General features: G+C 43.2%; 1 protein-coding gene across 1 annotated transcript in view; it reads right to left on the bottom strand.

The window, feature by feature from the left end:
* mocs3 (molybdenum cofactor synthesis 3) overlaps window positions 1-19,078 on the bottom strand; it is a 208,199-nt gene that overhangs the window by 62,258 nt on the left and 126,863 nt on the right. The gene's annotated exons all lie outside the window — the stretch shown is intronic.

Raw genomic sequence — 19,078 nt, 5'->3', positions numbered from 1 at the left:
ATTATAACAATTCTCTTAGTTTTGATAGGCATTCTGAATGCTATCTATTGTAATTGGAGTATTTTGTTCTTTCTTAATATTATTTGGCAGCACAAAGTGACCCCATAACTATCAATACTAACAATGCACAACATTGTGACATCATTACAAACTTTACAGCTTTTTCTATGCACTAGAATAATAACTAATTCGTTCACTAATTGCTTAGATCCTTATTCCCTTCCTCCACACACGACCTAATGACATATTCACAAGATAAGAATTCAGATTACGCATGTAGCCTGGTGACATCCAAATCTAATTCTCAACCATTGCGCGAAATCCCTACAATATATCTTTGTTACCAAACTGCTTGCCTGACATCAAGTTTTAGATGACTTACAGTATCTTCCAGTTAAACATTTTGCACTGAATGTTCCCAGCACCTTAAAGATGTGAGAAGTGGCATGGTAGTTGGGAAAGTATGGCAATTCCTGAAAAATGAGAAATGTCGAGAAAAATAAGTCTGATTCTATAACCAAGATTTGAACAGCAAGATCAGAATCAAGCTAAGACCAACAAGAGATCTATTTGCATGCATTAACATCTCACTATTGCTTACTACTGCCTAATCTATATGAAGTTTAGTAATCTCCTACATGGAGGAGAAACATTGAACTATAGAAAGTAGAAATAGCCTATTCAGTCCATCAAGCCCCTTGTGCCATTCAACATGATCAAGGCTGGTCCTCTGTCACAACACCATACTCCTTTTATTGCCCTTTCTTCCACTGAAACCTTCACTCTAGGAATCTATCTATATTTTGTTAAATAAATTCAGTGAGTTCACCTTACAGTCTTATTTGGCAGAGAATTTCACAGATTAACTAATCTCTTTGTGAAGAAATGGCTCCTCATCTCTATCCAAAATGGCTTACCATGTATTCTGAGATGTTGACCCTGATCCCACTGAACTCACTGAATGAACCAAGTATATCTTTTGTTATGAAAGGCGACCAAAACTACATACAAAATTCCAAGTGTACTCTCCCTGAAGTCCTGTATAGCTTTCGTAATCTTTCCTTCCTGCTGTACTTAAACCCTGTGGCAATGAAGGCTGACATATCATTTCTGATGAATGGTCACTGGACTTAAAACATTAACTCTGTTTTTCTCTGTAGAGTTGCTGCCAGAACTGCTGATTCTCTCAAACACTTTCTGTTTATGTTTCAGAATTCCAGCATCTGCAGTTCTTTATTTTTATTATTATGCCAATATACCATTCCCCTTCCTAATTGCTTGTTGCACGTGCTTGCTTTGCTTTCAATGACTGGTGTACAAAGGATATCAGTCCAGGGCTTGGCACAACAAGTCAGCTGCTCAAGGCAGTCATAATCAGAATTCTGTTTTGTAGAGGGTTAGGAACAAAATGTTAGACACCCCATCAACTGTTTCGCCTCTTTCTGTCCTATTTTGGGCCATTTTCTCCCGGAATGAGAGAAAGAGAAGGATTGAGTGAGATGAAAGTGTGGAGCACTGCTGATAGAAGTGGTGCACAATGGGGAAGAGGTGACGAGGTGTCTTAGTAGATAAGACAGGTGTGCAGAGGCCATATAGTTTAGAGGATTGTGTGGGTAACAGCAAGTAAGAGTGCATTTGTCAGTGACAGTAATAGAGCATGAACCTTGATGGGATGCAAGTGCAATAGCAGAAACACAGTCATTTTTGAGGTAGCAGAAAGAAGATGTGGCACATCCCTGGTGGACAAGAGCTCATTTAACTTCTTCCTACACTGGCGTCATTCTGCTGGATGGTGGAGACTGTACTGGACTGGGTAACACTCTTGGACTAGACAGCAGAGTTTGGTGTTGTGGCCTCCTCCACCAGTCCTGGGGAAAGAGCAATGCCCTCCTCTGCACCAACCCTTCCACCAGGACTTCCAGGTCCCTGTCTGCAAAGCTGAGCACCAGTTTCCTTTTTCTGCCACATCTGGGGTAAATGTTCCAAACCATGCATGGCAACTCAGGGCTGACAGGACTTGACTGGATGCACTAATCTTTTAAATATGGAGCTGGCAGCAGGGATCTCGGGATAATCTTGCAGTGTGAATACCTCTGCCTTTGACAAAATTTGGGCATCATTGTGGTGTGGCACACTGTTAATGGGACAAGTTTGCTCTGATATCGTGAGAAAACCCATTAGGATTCAGGGAGAGAACCCCTCCATGAAGCTGTATTTTGTCAAATTCTAGTAAGATTCAGCCCAACGTTTTCAACTGTCTGAAGGGTTTCCACATGTGTCATTCCCACATGCAACAATGATAAGATGTGATGTTATGTGGAAAATCAGTTTCCATATGCACCTCCCTTGACCCTTCCTAAGATGTTTTTGTTGCAGATTGTCTCTAAATTTCGACTTTTTGTCCAAAATCCATCACTAGATGAGTAGAAATTTCCTCCAATGAAATATTCAAAACTGATGCCGATTCCTATTTTCCAAGTAAATATCCATGACTTAAAAGTTCTACTTACACATTTGGTGTGTTATTTGATCCTGAGATAATCATCTGATCATAAATTTGTGCCATCACCGTAACTTCCAATTTTCACATCTCTAACACCATTCAGTTCTATAACAATACAAAGATAAAACAAAGAATTGTGGATGTTGGAAATCTGCAACAAAACAGAAGTGCTGGTGAAACTCAGCAGGTCTGTTCGCATCATCATCTCCAGCATTTTTGGTCTTTGTTTCATCTATCTCTATGGCTGCATTACTTCATTTGCCATGAAACCCTCATTGATGCTTTAATTCAGATGAATAGTCTGTGTTCATACACAGCAAAACAACATTGATGCATGGGGTGATGAGTGGCAACTAACATTTTGACCAGACAAGTGCTATCTGCAACAAGAGAGAATCTAACTACTTCCCTTTTAATCACCCGTTCCCTCTGTACACCCTCGTCCACTCTTCTTCACCTCCAACATCCCTGCCCCCATAGCCTCAAGGCATCTTCCCCTGCAATTACTGAAGGTGCAACACCGATCTGTTTATTTCCTCCTTCCTCAGTATCCAACGGTCCAAACACAACTTCCAAGTAAAGCAGTCATAACGCAAAGAGAGAGAAGAGCAGTTGGACAGACAACGGATTGGATAATGATGTGGCTAGGAGGGTGATTAGCTATTAATGGGGATCGTTACTGGCTAACAATGGATTGTGTGTCATTGCAGACAATGTGATAACAAGGCCTGGTATGTGGGTGTTCAGATAAGGACCTGGGAAAGCTCAAACCCTAAAGTTATTGAATTCGAGATTAAGACAGGAAGGCTGCAAGGTCCCCAAGGGGAAAATAAAATGCTGTTCTTCCAGCTTGCACTGAACTTCACTGGAGGACTGAGGCAAATCTGAATCAGAGGTATTGGCCATGGAACGTGAAGGAGTGTTGAAGTGGCAGGCAACTGGAAGTTTGGGATTTTTCTCACAACAGAACGCAAGTGTTCTGTGAAATGGTCACCTAGTCTAGGCTTCAGTTCCCCAATGCACTTCCTACAGACAAAGGGGGTGGCCATGGGCATCCGCATGGGCCCCAGCTATGCCTGCCTCTTTGAAGGTTACGTGGAACAGTCCCTCTTCCGCACCTACACAGGCCCCAAACCCCACCTCTTCCTCCGTTACACTGATGACTGTATTGGCACTGCCTCTTGCTCCCCAGAGGAGCTCGAACAGTTCGTCCACTTCACCAACACCTTCTACCCCAACCTTCAGTTCACCTGGGCCATCTTCAGCACATCCCTCGCCTTCCTGGACCTCTCAGTCTCCATCTCAGGCAACCAGCTTGTAAATGATGTCCATTTCAAGCCCACCGACTCCCACAGCTACCTAGAATACAACTCCTCCCATCCACCCTCCTGCAAAAATTCCATCCCCTATTCCCAATTCCTCTGCCTCCACCGCATCTGCTCCCACGATGAGGCATTCCACTCCCGCACATCCCAGATGTCCAAGTTCTTCAAGGACCGCAACATTCCCCCTGCAGTGGTCGAGAACGCCCTTGACCGCGTCTCCCGCATTTCCCACAACACATCCCTCACACCCCACCCTCGCTACAACTGCCCAAAGAGGATCCCCCTCGTTCTCACACACCACCCCACCAACCTCCGGATACAACGCATCATCCTCCGACACTTACACCATCTACAATCCGACCCCACCACCCAAGACATTTTTCCATCCCCACCCTTGTCTGCTTTCCTGAGAGACCACGCTCTCCGTGACTCCCTTGTTCGCTCCACACTGCCCTCCAACCCCACCACACCCGGCACCTTCCCCTGCAACCGCAGGAAGTGCTACACTTGCCCCCACACCTCCTCCCTCACCCCCATCCCAGGCCCCAGGATGACTTTCCATATTAAGCAGAGGTTCACCTGCACATCTGCCAATGTGGTATACTGTATCCATTGTACCTGGTGTGGCTTCCTCTACATTGGGGAAACCAAGCGGAGGCTTGGGGACCGCTTTGCAGAACACCTCCGCTCAGTTCGCAATAAACAACTGCACCTCCCAGTTGCAAACCATTTCCACTCCCCCTCCCATTCCTTAGACGACATGTCCATCATGGGCCTCCTGCAGTGCTACATTGATGCCACCCGAAGGTTGCAGGAACAGCAACTCATATTCCACTTGGGAACCCTGCAGCCCAATGGTATCATAGAACATAGAACATTACAGCACAGTACAGGCCCTTCGGCCCTCAATGTTGTGCCGACCTGTCATACCGATCTCAAGCCCATCTAACCTACACTATTCCATGTACGTCCATATGCATATCCAATGACGACTTAAATGTACCTAAAGTTGGCAAATCTACTACCGTTGCAGGCAAAGCGTTCCATACCCTTACTACTCTCTGAGTAAAGAAAGTACCTCTGACACTTGTCCTATATCTTTCACCCCTCAATTTAAAGCTATGCCCCCTCGTGCTCGCCGTCACCATCCTAGGAAAAAGGCTCTCCCTATCCACCCTATCTAACCCTCTGATTATTTTATATGTTTCTATTAAGTCACCTCTCAACCTTCTTCTCTCTAATGAAAACAACCTCAAGTCCCTCAGCCTTTGCTCGTAAGACCTTCCCTCCATACCAGGCAACATCCTAGTAAATCTCCTCTGCACCCTTTCCAAAGCTTCCACATCCTTCTTATAATGCGGTGACCAGAACTGTACACAATACTCCAAGTGCGGCTGCACCAGAGTTTTGTTCAGCTTCACCATAACCTCTTGGTTCCGGAACTCGATCCCGCTATTAATAAAAGCTAAAACACCGTATGCCTTCTTTACAGCCCTGTCAACCTGGGTGGCAACTTTCAAGGGTCTGTGTACATGGACACTGAGATCTCTCTGCTCATCTACACTGCTAAGAATCTTACCATTAGCCCAAGACTTTGCCTTCCGGTTACTCCTACCAAAGTGCATCACCTTACACTTGTATCGATGTGGGCTTCACCAGCTTCAAAATCTCCCCTCCCCCACCGCACCCCAAAACCAGCCCAGTTCGTCCGCTCCACCCACTGCATCCCAAAACCAGTCCAGCCTGTCTCCGCCTCCCTAACCTGTTCTTCCTCTCACCCATCCCTTCCTCCCACCTCAAGCTGCACCTCCATTTCTTACCTACCAACCTCATCCCGCCTTGACCTGTCCGTCTTCCCTGGACTGACCTATCCCCTCCCTAACTCCCCACCTATACTCTCCTCTCCACCTATCTTCTTTTCTCTTCATCTTTGGTCCGCCTCCCCCTCTCTCCCTATTTATTCCAGAACCCTCACCCCATCCCCCTCTCTGACGAAGGGTCTAGGCCCAAAACGTCAGCTTTTGTGCTCCTGAGATGCTGCTGGGCCTGCTGTGTTCATCCAGCCTCACATTTTATTATCTTCCAAGTAAAGCAGTTCTTTATTTGCACTTCACACAATGTAGTTTACTGTATTCACTGCACACATGGTCTCCTCTGCATTGGGGAACTGAAGCCTAGACTAGGTGACCATTTCACAGCACACTTGTGTTCTGTTGTGAGAAAAATCCCAAACTTCCAGTTGCCTGCCACTTCAACACTCCTTCACGTTCCATGGCCAATACCTCTGATTCAGGTTTGCCTCAGTCCTCCAGTGAAGTTCAGTGCAAGCTGGAAGAACAGCATTTTATTTTCCCCTTGGGAACCTTGCAGCCTTCCTGTCTTAATCTCGAATTCAATAACTTTAGGGTTTGAGCTTTCCCAGGTCCTTATCTGAACACCCACACACCAGGCCTTGTTATCACATTGTCTGCAATGACACACAATCCATTGTTAGCCAGTAACGATCCCCATTAATAGCTATTCACCCTGCTAGCCACATCATTATCCAATCCATTGTCTGTCCAACTGCTCTTCTCTCTCTTTGGGTTGTATCCCCACCTAGTATTTACATCTTACCCCTTCCCGTCTCCTTATCTTCTGCATATAAACTGACATTTTCCTAGCTACCATCAGTTCTAAGAAAGGATCATTCAAACTGAAACATTAACTTTGCTTTCTCTCCATCGATGGTGCCAGACCTGCTGAGGTTTTCCAGCAATTTCTATTTGTGTCTCCCATTTCCCCTTAACATTTATCTGCATTATCATTGCTGCTTACCCCACTATTAATACCCTGACTGTTAACATTGACCAGAAACTGAACTGGATTTATTGTATAAATACTGTTATAACAACAGCAGGTCAGAGGATAGGAATTCTGCAGCAAATGCCTCACGTCATGACTCACCAAAGGTTGCTCACGATCTACAAACCCAAGTCAGCAGTGTACTAAAATAACTACCTATAAAAATTGTGCTATTGAATTTTAAATTTCAGCAACTTATTTTAATGCCTGGATAAAATAGTTTTGAAAAGGAAAGGACACTGAGTTAAAATGGCCATAGTAATCAAAATTATAGAACAATCAAAGTCATTCCAACTCAAATTAATGTTTTATCAGCTCCAACAATACTTAAATAACTTGATGTTATCCAGAAGAAAGCAACTCACTTGATTTGCACCCTATCCTTCACTGATACAAAGTTACAAAATTCACTTTAGCTACTCTCTTCCCATTTTATAGAAGTTACAAAAGCTTTTGCTATCCATTTTTACATTCAGCGCTAGTTTTCTTTTATAATTTACCTTTGATCTTTTTATTAATTCTTCACTAATCCTTTGTTGATCTTTGAAAGTTTCTAATCTTCCAGCCTGCCATTCTGCTTTGCAATATGGTATGCCATAGTTTTTGCTTTACACTGTCTTTAACTTGTTTACCCATGGATGATTTTCTTCCCCCTCTTTCAGTCCTTCGTCCTTTCTGGAATATATTTTCATTGGGATGAGTTGAATATCTCCTTGGACATCCACCAATGCTCATCAACTGTCCTTCCTTTTAGTGTTCCCACCCAGTCCAGGAGCACCACATCTGTCCTCATGCCCATGTAAAGCTTAATTTAATTCAAGATTGGTAGTGTGAGACTCCACTTTATCAGCCTCAAACTGAATTTGAAATTCTAGCATGCTATGATCACTCTTCCCTAGAGAATCCTTTACTATTAGATCATCAATTAATCCCACCTCATGACACAATTATAAATCTAGAATAGCCTGCTCCCTAGCTAGTTCTATAACATATTGCTCCAACCACTAATACATTTAATGAACTGTCCCTTGAGATTACCCTTGCCAATTTGATTAATCCAGTCTGTGTGTATATTAAAATCACCTATGATTATTGCTGTACTTTTCTTACAAGTGCCCATTATTTTCTGCAGGACTACTGTTTGGGGACCCGTAGATTACTCCCACCAGGAACTTCTTTCCCTTGTTGTTTTATATCTACATAGATTAATTCTGTCATCATCTCTTGTGACCCCTACAGCACTGATCTCTTCTTTTAATTACAAGGCTAAACCACCTCCTTTTCCTTCCTGCCTATCCTTCTGAAACACTGAGTACCCTTTATTATCAATTCCCAAACCCAGTCTCCTTGCAACCATGTCTCAGTATCACCACCAAATCATATTCATTTGTTTCCATTTGCACTCTTAATGGATTAATTTTATTCTGAATGCTTCGTGCATTCAGATAAAAACAAACTGATCATATTCACTCTTACTGCCAGTGAAGGATGTACATCTGTCCAGAGATTTCATTGTCACCATTCAATTACCCTTCATTTCCTTCATCACTCAGTCCCTCTTTTCTTGACTTAATCATAGAATTTCAGTATACAGTAGAGGCCCTTCAGTACATTGAATCTCTGCTGTCAAAAATACAATGTATCTAGACTAGCCTCACTTTCCAGCATAAGGACCATAGCCTTATGATGTTATGACATTTCAAGTGGTCATCCCAGTTATTTTTAAAAGGTTGAGGTTACCTGCCTCAACGAGTCAACAAATAACAGGAGTATGTGCAAAGAAACAGAAATAATTATGGGTGACTTTACTCTTCATGCTGATTGAGTTAATCAGATTGGAAAGGCTAGGTATGAGTATGAATTCATAGAGTGCATTCGGAATATTTCCTAGAGCAATATATCATTGGGAGCAGGTATCTTGGATCTATTAATGAATAAGACAGGTTTAATAAATGATCTCACAGTAAAAGATCCTCTTAAAAAGTACTGTTCATAACATGATTGAATTTAATATTCAGTTCATGAATGAGAAACTTTGAGAGGTAATTGTTTAGGTCACCTTTGGAATTCTGTGTGCAATTCTGGTCTCACTGCTATAGGAAGGATGTTGTGAAACTTGAAGGGCTTCAGAAAAGACTTACAATGCTGTTGCCAGGGTTGGAGAGTTTGAGCTATAGGGAGAAACTGAACAGGCTATTTTCCCTGGAGCATCGGCTACCGAGGGGTGACCTTATAGAGGTTTATAAAATCATGAGGGGCATAGATAGGGTGAATAGACAAGGTCTTTACCCAGGGTTGGGGGATACCAAAACAAGAGGGCATAGGCTTAACATGAGAGGGGAAAGATTTAAAAGGGACCTAAGTTGTAACTTTTCCATGGAGAACATGGTGCGTGTATGGAATGAGCTGTCAGAGGAGGCTGGTAAAATTACAACATTTAAAAGGCATCTGGATGGGTATATGAATAGGAAAGGTTTAGAAGGATATGGGTCAAGTGCAAACAAATGGGACTAGATTAATTTTGGATATCTGGTTGGCATGGACGAGTTGAACGTAAGGGTCTGTTTCCATGCTGTATACTTCTATGACTATGACAAAGCCATTAAATCTGTTTTATTATCAAATTTCCCTAGTTTTGTATGATTCCTTAATGTGCTATGACATTCATTTTCTTTTCTGGTAACAATCAGACTCATCACTAGCCTGTACTTCCTCAATTTCCTTTAACTTTGATCCATGGAACTGAACCCTCCCCCAACTATTTAGTTTAGCTACCTTTCTAGTTATGCAATTTGCCAGGACTCTGGTCCTAGCATGATTGAGGTGGAGCCCATCCCACTGGAATTGCACCCTCCATCCCTAGTATTGGTGCAAACGTACCATGAATTCAAACTAATTTCTCCTGCACCAATCATTGAACCACACATTTACCTCTTTAGTTTTATTGACCCTTTGCCAATTAGCTCATTGCACAGGTAGTAATCCAGAGATTACTACCACTTTGGTTCTGGTTTTTTAATTCAGTCCCAAGCTGCTAATATTACTTCAGCAGAACCTCCTTCCTCATTCTGCTTAATCCAGTATGCAGAAGTTGTGCTGCAGATATCCAAACCCTGGATGGACCAAAGTGGAGTACTGTGAGACGATCTGGGCGCCATACTTCAGCAAGGGTATACTGGCCCTGGACAAAGTACAACACAATCTTACAAGCATGATTCCTGGACTTCAGGGGTTAAGTTATTAGGAGAGGTTATACAAATTAGGCCTCTTTTCTCCAAAAGTTAGAAGGTTAAATGGTGATCTGAAACAAAAACAGTAGTTGCTCGAAAAGCTCAGTGGGCCTGGCAGCATCTGTGAAGAAAAAATCAGAGTTAACATTTTGGGTCCAATGACCCTTTCTCATAACTCAGATATTAACAGGAAAAGACAGGATAGATAAAGTTGAACTATTTCCACTGTTTGGGGATTTTAGAATAAGGGGGCATAATAACTTAGCGCCAGACCATTCAGGAGAGTGTTAGGAAGTATACACACAAAGAACAGTACAGATTTGGAGATAGTAGGAACTGCAGATGCTGAAGAATCTGAGATAACAAGGTGTAGACCTGGATGAACACAGCAGGCCAAGCAGCATCAGAGGAGCAGGAAGGCTGATGTTTTGGGCCTAGACCCTTTTCTGAAGGAGGGTCTTGGCCCGAAATGTCAGCCTTCCTGCTCCTCTGATGCTGCCTGGCCTGCTGTATTCGTCCATCTCTACACCTTATTATCTTGTAAAGATTTGGAACTCTCTTCTATAAATAGTTGTTGATGCTAAATCAGTTGATAATTTTAGGTCTGAGAGAGATAATGTTTTGTTAAGCAAATGTATGAAGGAATTTAGGCCATAGGCAGGTATACAAAGTTAGACCATTAATCAGCCATGATTTCATTGAATGGTGGAACAGGCTAAAGAGGCTGTGTAGCTTCCTATGTTCATGTCATAATAAAGGGGTGAAGGTTAAGGAAGTAGAAAGGGAAGCAAAATTGTTGAGGTTGGTTGGCTCACTGAGCTAGTTTCTTGTTTCACAGCCGTTTCATTACCATAGTCAGTAACATCCTTCGTGCAGCCTCCGATGAAGCGTCGGTGTGTGCTCCCGCCTGGTTTTTAAACTCTGGAGTCTGTTGAGATGGACTGCCTCACTTCTGGTTTTCCTTCATAGTGGAATGTATATGGGGTCGAGTTCAATATGTTTATTAATAGCATCCTTTGTGGAGTGCCAGTCTTCTAGAAATTCTCGTTCCTGTCTCTGCCTGGCTTGCCCCAGGATTTTGGTGTTGTCCCAGTTGAAATGGTGGTTCTCCTTGTCCATGTGGATTGAGATGAGTGAGTACTGGTCATGTCTTTTTGTAGTCAGTTAGTGTTCATTACTTTTGTTGTTAGTTGCCTTCCTGTTTGTCCGATGTAGTGTTTCTCACAGTTACTGCAGGGGATCTTGTGGATGACATTGGTCCTGTCCGTGGTGGGGAGTGGGTCTTCAGTTCAGGTGAGCAGTTGTCATAGGGTTGATGTGGGCTTGTGCGCCACTCTTGATGCCCAGCGGTCGTAGGAGTCTTGTGGTGAGTTCCTGATGTAGGGCAGTGTGATGAGTGTGTCAGGGCATGTAGTATTATTCTGATGTTGTTCATCTAGACATCTTCTGGCCCAGTTTTTTGGATATTCATTATCCTTGAAAACCCAGAAGAGGTATTCTTCCCTTGGCATAGTTTTGTGTTGCTGCAGTGTGTTGTTGCCCCTTTAAATAGTGTTTGCATGCAGCTTCATTTGTGTGCTGGGTGAGGGTACTGTTTATAAGTTTGTGTCTCCTTTAATTTGGTCTGTTTAATGATGATAAAGGTGTAGTCCACGTAGCATATCCATAATTTTGGTTGGATGTGCGGGAGGGCCGTCCTTTCTCGTCTTTGCATCACTGCTTCTGCTATGAGTCAGGAGATAGGCGATCCCATGGGTGTCCCGTTGATTTGCTCGTATGTTTGCCCGTTGAGAATGAAGTTGGTGGTGAGGCATAGGTCCAATAGTGTGGGCACTTTATCCTTAGAGATGGTTTCACCGGGGTCTTGCTCTTGTTCCAGTGTTGTTGTCATTGTTTCCCTTGCTAGTGGTATGTCTATTGATGTAAATAGGGCAGTGACATCAAACAATATCATGGTCTCTTGGTCATCTATCCTTATGTCTTTGATGGAGTTGAGGAAATCTTGAGCTGAGTGGATAGAGTGGGGTGACTTGGTGCCTGAGTCTCCTTTGTAGTTCCTTGGCTAATCTGTGTGATGGAGTGCCTGGTAGGGAGACTATGGGTCTGAGGGGTACTTCCGGCTTATGCACTTTAGGGAAGTCATAGAATTGGGGTGTGTTGGTTCCTTCGGATTTCATTCTTGAGAAGTCTGCTTTGTTGATCTGTCCTGTTTGTTTAAGTCTTTTTAGCTTGTAGAGGATTTTGTTGCCTAATTGCGGTGTTGGTTCAGTTTGTATTGGCCGGTATGTGTCCTCGTTGGCGAACAGTGCTTGTGCCTTGGTGATTTAGTCCCTTTTATTCAGTATCATTGTCATGTACCCTTTGTCTGCGGGTAGTATCGTGATGTCCTTTTCATTGTTTAATCCTTCTAGGTCCTGCCTTTCCCGTGTGTTGAGGGTGTTGAGCTCGGTCTTTCTGGTTGATGATGGTGGCTCCTGGCTTGTTCCACTCCCTTTCAGCTGACCGGCTGCATCCTTTTTTTTATTATTTCTTATTAATGGTATTATTTCTTAATTTCACCTTTTATATCAAATTCATCTTTTCTTCTTTCTGTGGCTGAGGTTGAGCAGTTTCAGTTGGACAGCCCTGAATGCTTAGCGGTTTTGGCGGGCCATCTGTCCTCAGCAGTTTCAGCAGGGCCCCCCGATCCTCAGCAATTTCGACAGGTCCCAGTCCTTCCCAATTTCAACAGGCCCCAGTACTCGGCTGCATTGATGAACCTTGGTCCTCAGTAGTTGGACAGGCCTTCAGTCCTTGCAGGTTGGAGATAGCCTTAGTCCTTGGCATTTGTGACAGATCCCATCCTCAGCAGTTGGGCAGGCCCATGGTAAACCGGCTCTATACCGTCTCCAAAGCCTTGGTGACCAGAACTGTACACATTATTCCAAATGTGGCCAAAGTAAAGTTCTATATAGTTGCAACATGACTTGCCAATTCTTATACTCTGTGCCCCGACTGATGAAGGCAAGCTTGCCATATGCCTTCTTGATCATCTTACACATTTGTGTTGCCAATTTTGAGGAATTGCAGACCTCTATTGAATTGAACTGAATTGAATTGAATGACTTATTGTCACTTGTATTTAACAAATAAGTAGAGAAAAGTGTAAAGTGTTGCCATGCTCTGGCACCATTTTGAGTTACAGAAGATATTAAAAGTTAACTAAAATATAGCTAAAAACAGTGCTGTTTATCTGCTCTGCTGAGCATTCTGGGGAGGTATGGAGTTTGGAATTGTGGTTAGAGTCCAGGCCCACCAATGCCCCATATCCCAGTCCATTCCAGGATTCCTACTTCAGGTCACTGCTGCTGCCATTTCTGCACAGCCAGGAGAACCACACTGGATCTACCAAGCCACCACTGATGCACCTGTCACTTCTGCCAGGAACACCAATTTGGGCCTACTGCATTGCTGCTGCTGAGTAATGCCAACTGCAGGAGCTGCCTTCTCCGCTGACCACAGAGGCTGTTTTGCCATCGCCACTATCTTGAAAACTGGTGCCATCACCAGCAGCAAGTCCTGGACTCAGCACCGCTACTCCACCACCACCTTGGACTTTTTGTATCCCTCTGTATTTACTGTATACTTCCCTCTGGCATTAGATCTTCCAAACTGCATTTAGATAATGTATTTATCTGTTTTAAGTAAACAAAGCTTGACATTGAATATTGGATGTGCTAAGGTTACCCCTGTTCCAACAAATGGATCATTCAAAATAATTGTTGCTTAGATTTGAATATTGAGAGCATCCAAATCTGTCTTTGCTCCTCACTACTGCCTCCCCAAAACCCAACTGCCTGTCACCTTTCAGCACCCAACCAACTCTCATGCTGCATTATTTACATTACTCGGGCTGCCAATGTAAAAAATATGAATACTATTAAGCAATTAACTCAGCTACCCATCCAAACTCCGAGCATGCCCTAACAGCAAGTTCAATTTTTTATCAGCACAAATTCATAATACTTACCCTCACCAGAATAATTTCCAAGAGTAACTTTAAGCACATCAGAATTGGCCAGTCAAACACAGCGTGAGCAATGTCATTTGAGCATAGAATTGCTTTTCTGTAGTTTTCATAATGCACATATGGTTTCTATTAGAAAACGTCTGAAAAGATAATTTACTGTAAGCATGTAAGGATCAGAGGGGTGTAGAACACAGCAGCATTTTTTTTAAAGAGACAACAACTTTATTAAAGTAATTTTATGGATATATTTTTTCTTAGGAGAAAAAGAAGAGCAAGAATAACCTGCACATTATTTTGGGGAGCAGGAGTGCAGTAATGATATATAATTGGAGTAGTAATCCAGAAATTTAGGCTAAAACAAAGAGCATGAATTCAAGTTCCATCATGGCAGTCTGAGAATTATTCATGATTTTTAAATTTACAGATAAATAGGTCATACAATAAATTAACTATGAAGCTGTTGGATTCTAATAAAATTTTAAGTGATTCCTGCATGGGCTTCAGGGAAGGAAACCTGCTAGCCTTGTTCAGAATGGCCTCTAAAAATCCGGTTACACACCAACATGGTTGATTCTCAACTTTCCTCTGAAGTGGACTAGACAGCTACTCAATTGTTTATCTAAATGTTCAAGAAGAAGGCTAATTACCCACTTGTCTGGGGATCTAGGGATGAGCATTAAATCTGGCCTTGTTACATTCCAACAATGAATTTAGTTAAAAAATTTAGCCATGGAAACATTGCATGCAAATGAGTTGATGATGCATTTCATATCATTACATTGTGCGCAGGCAAATAAATACAAAATAAACTGTTAATCTTTCCCTTACAAGCTTGCGTTTTAAACTTCATTCTGAAATTTAACAATGAAGTGTCATTGTCATGCTGCACGCTGACAGCAGTCCTGGAAGAGTTTAATCTTGAAGGAGGTCTACTTTATTTTCATAATACATGAAATACCCTAAGATGGGCAACATGGGTGAAAAGAAACAAGTTTATCAAAAATGGTATCAAATCTGGTGCTTTGCAACTTTGCTATTTGATGGACTAATTCAACTCTTTGTCTCTGCCATGTATGTTTAAAATTTCTAACAAAAATATCTGGAGTTACAAACATGCCTAACAAAATATTAAATATTAGTCCAGCATTCTTTGGACTTTCATTTGAGCATAGAATTGCTTTTCTGTAGTTTTCATAATGCACATATGGTTTCTAAACCATATGCACCCAAAAAAACTCTTCAATGTAAGAATGCTGCTTTGAAACTTTATATTATCAGCTGTGGGTTTTAACAGTGAAATTCTGTCAAAGTTCTCTCATAACTCTGACAGGGACTTGTTATTTCTTAGACTTTTTCTGTGTTTTAGGAAATATTTAATTGGGAATCCCTGCATCTGCTCAGTCAAGAGGTGGCATACACAGAATGACGTGTACCTACTTTCATTAGGATATATGTAGGCCCAACAAATGGTCTGGCTGCATTGCTGAGGAGGTAGATTATTTCTTTTGCTCAGATCTTCCTCAAGGATGTTTCCAGCCTACTGACCCGTGCATTCAAGGTTCCCTGATTGACCTCACAAGCTACAGCAACGTCTGTGCTGGGTGGCTCCATGAGGTATGATTCCAAAATAATGGCTGGGATCAAACTCAAACAACTTCACAGTCTGGGCATTAGGCATCCTGATGGCTCACTGATTGTACTTTCAACATTGGAGTATCGTTCTGATCCTATTTATGCTAGGAACAGAACATTAACGTTATTTAGGGAATAGTGATCTCTACTAAAAATGTACATACAGGCATTGGATGACAACAGAAGCTGTGGATTCTTTTTATGGCAGGCTGCTGTCACTTGTCATTAAGGATACCATGAAAACAATAGCCAATGGGCATACTACTGAACGATGAAAGAGTACTCTCTGAGGAGTCAGTACCTTGATGAGTTGAAATTATAAAATTGGAGAGGTGTTAATTTTTAAACAGGAGCAATGACTATTTATCCTCCTTGAATGTCTCTCTGCCATCTTTTAGCTAAAAAGGACTAAATCAACCTTGTTCTATTCTTACATATCTGGTCATAGCCTGAATATAACATGCAATGGATTCTCTTCCTGCTCATGCATGTTACGTCTGAAGTCACTCAAAATTCTACTATTGGCTGCTTTCCATTTCTCATCTATATGTTGCCCCTTTGTAACAACATTTAAAAGAAATGCATTAGTTTTTGCATGTATCCTGATTACGCCCAATGTTACGTTCCTACCATCTCTCTTAATTCATCACAGTGTTTAACTGTTAAACAAGACCACTGAGCAGAAAATTTTGTTCAATTTAGTATGGTTGGACTTAATCCTTTTTTTATCCCTGCCCTAAATTTTGTTTCAAGATAACTGCTCTGTCCTGGCAAATGTCTGAGACTAGGCCAGGCCTTTTTGAAACCTTAGTGTTAAATTTGACATGAAGGAGTGCTTTCCACTGTGTATTCACACTATCACTAAGACTGCGTATTTCTGTCTCTGGAACATTGTCCTGAAAACCTCCACGAAGATATCCCAACTCCAAGTCACCCTTTATTTACACATACATGGTACAAGACACTGACCCAGCTAGCAAAAAGCTGGCTCCTGGAGTGAGCAGAACCCCTGGCACTCCTGCTTATATTGGTTGGCCAGGAATCCCTGATTGGACCAGGTTAACAGCTCCTATCAGGGAACACATATTCAATGAGATCTACCCAGCTGACCTTGTTCCAATCACTACATTCTTCTTCCTCTAATTCCTGGGACGTAGACCCATTCGTTTTCCTGAAGCTTTTCCTGGGGCATTTTGCACCACATCCAGTTCCTCTGACTCTGCCTCAGATACTGGCAGCTTGTACCACATTGTAGCCCTTGTCTTGTGCCCAGAGTGTCTTGGCCGAAACTCATTTTCTTCTTCAGCGGTAATGGAATCAATGCTGTGACATCTGCAGTGACCATCTTGTACAATCATGCTTAAGTCCTCAAATGAGTCTTAAACATGGGATCTCAAGGTCTAGAAAGCAAGTGCTAATGAGTGAGTCTGTAAGGCAAGTCTCTTACCTTCTGCCCTCTTTAAACTTGTATTATGCAAAATTCTGCTGCTCATCTCACAAGTCCCCTTCACCTATTACCCTCATTCTCACTGACCAACTTCACATCCAGAAATGCCTAGATTTCAAATTTCTCAGACATAGTAGAAACTGCTGATGCTGGAGTCTGAGATAACAAGGTGTAGAGCTGGATGAACACAGCAGGCCAGGCAGCCTCAGAGGAGCAGTAAAGCAGATGTTTTGGGTCTGGACCCTTCTTCAGAAATGGGGGAAGGGAAGGGGGCTCTGTAATAAATAGAGAGAGGGAGAGCCAGTGGTAGAAGGTGGGTAGTGGAGCAGATAGATGGAGGGAAGACTGACAGGTCAAGAAGGCGGGGATGAAACTAGTACAGGTGAGTGTAGGTAGGGAGTTGGGATGGAGGTTGGTCAGTGAGGACGGAGGGGTGGCTAGGTGGGAGGGAAGACGAACAGGTTGAGGAGGCAGGGACAAAGCAAGTTGTGGTCAGCGTAGGTAGGAAGTGGGGGTGGCAGAATGGTCAGTGGGGTGGGAGAAGTGGACAGGTGGAAGGGAAGACGGACAGGTCAAGGAGGCAGGAATGAGAGGGAGGGCTGGTCTTGGGATGAGGTCAGGGGTGAGGAGATTTTGAAGCTTATAAAGTCCACATTGAGACCATTAGGCTGCAGGGTTTCATGGCACAATATGAGGTGCCGTTCCTCCAGTTTTCGGGTGGCATCATTGTGACACTGGAGGGGGCCCAAGATAGTCATGTCATCCAGGGAGTGTGAGGGGGAGTTGAAGTGGTTCGCAGCTGGGAGGTATTGTCATTTGTTGAAAACTGAGCATAGATGCTCCACAAAGCGGTCTCCGAGCCTCCACTTGGTCTCTCCAATGTACAGGAGGCCACATTGGGAACAGCGGACACAATGGACCACATTAGCGGGTGTACGGGTGAACATCTGTTTAATGTGGAAAGTTTTCTTGGGGCTTGGGATGGAGATGAGGGTGGAGGTGTAGGTGCAGGTGAACAGCTCCTGCAGTTGCAGGGAAAGGTGCCGGGGGTGGTGGCACTAGTGGGGAGTTTGGAGCAGACGAGAGAGTCACCCAGGGAGCGGTCCCTCCAGAAGGCAGATTAGGGTGGAGAGGGAAATATATTGTTCGTCATGGGGTCAGATTTTTAACTCGTTAAAAATGCTTCTACATATGAGAAGCATCATAATTGCCACGTTTTAGTTTGAATGGAGACAATTTTGGTCCATAATTTAATGGGTCAGAGGATCAAACAGTGGCTGCCATTTGTTAAACTTGTCCTTAAAAAAAATATAAAGTTTTTCCTTGCTACAGGAATAAAAGTAGAAGTGGCAGAAGTGGCGGCGAATGATGCATTGAATCTGGAGGTTAATGGGGTGTTATGTGAGGATAAGGGGAGTTCTGTCTTTGTATTGCAGGGAGGGGGTGTGAGGGCTGAGGTGCGGGAAACGCAAGAGATGAGGTCATGGGTGTTTTTAACCACTGTCGGGGGGGTGGAGGGATTGCGGTCCTTGATAAACAAGGACTTCTGGGATGTATGGGAGTGGAATGCCTCATTTTGGGAGCAAATGTGGTGGAGGCAGAGGAATTGGGAATAGGGGATTGTATCCTTGCATGAAGGTGGGTGAGAGACAGTGTAGTCTAGGTAGCTGTGGGAGTCAGTGGGCTTGAAATAGATCTCAGTTTCCAGGTGGATGCCAGAGATGGATACAGAAGAGTCCAGGAAGGAAAGAGAGGTATCAGAGATGGTCCAGGTGAACTTATTGTTGGGGTGGAAGGTGTTAGTAGAGTGGATGAACTGTTTGAGCTCCTCATGGGATCACAAGGCGGTGCCAATACAGTCATTGATGTAACGCAGGAAGGGGTGGGGGATAGTACCAGTGTAGCTGTGGAAGAGGGGCTGTTCCACGTATCCTACAAACAGGCAGCCATAGCTTGGGCCCTTAGTTCTGAGGAAGGGTCACCGGACCGGAAGTGTTAACTGTGTTTTTTCCTTCACAGATGCTGCCAGACCTGCTAAGCTTTTTCAGCAACTTTGTTTTTTGTTCCCGATTTACAGCATCCGCAGTT

This window comes from Stegostoma tigrinum, chromosome 9 (genome assembly GCF_030684315.1).
Source record: "Stegostoma tigrinum isolate sSteTig4 chromosome 9, sSteTig4.hap1, whole genome shotgun sequence".
NCBI classification, from domain to species: Eukaryota; Metazoa; Chordata; class Chondrichthyes; order Orectolobiformes; family Stegostomatidae; genus Stegostoma; species Stegostoma tigrinum.
The sequence above is the reverse complement of the archived record's forward strand: the minus strand, read 5'-3'. Positions and strand labels throughout refer to the sequence as shown.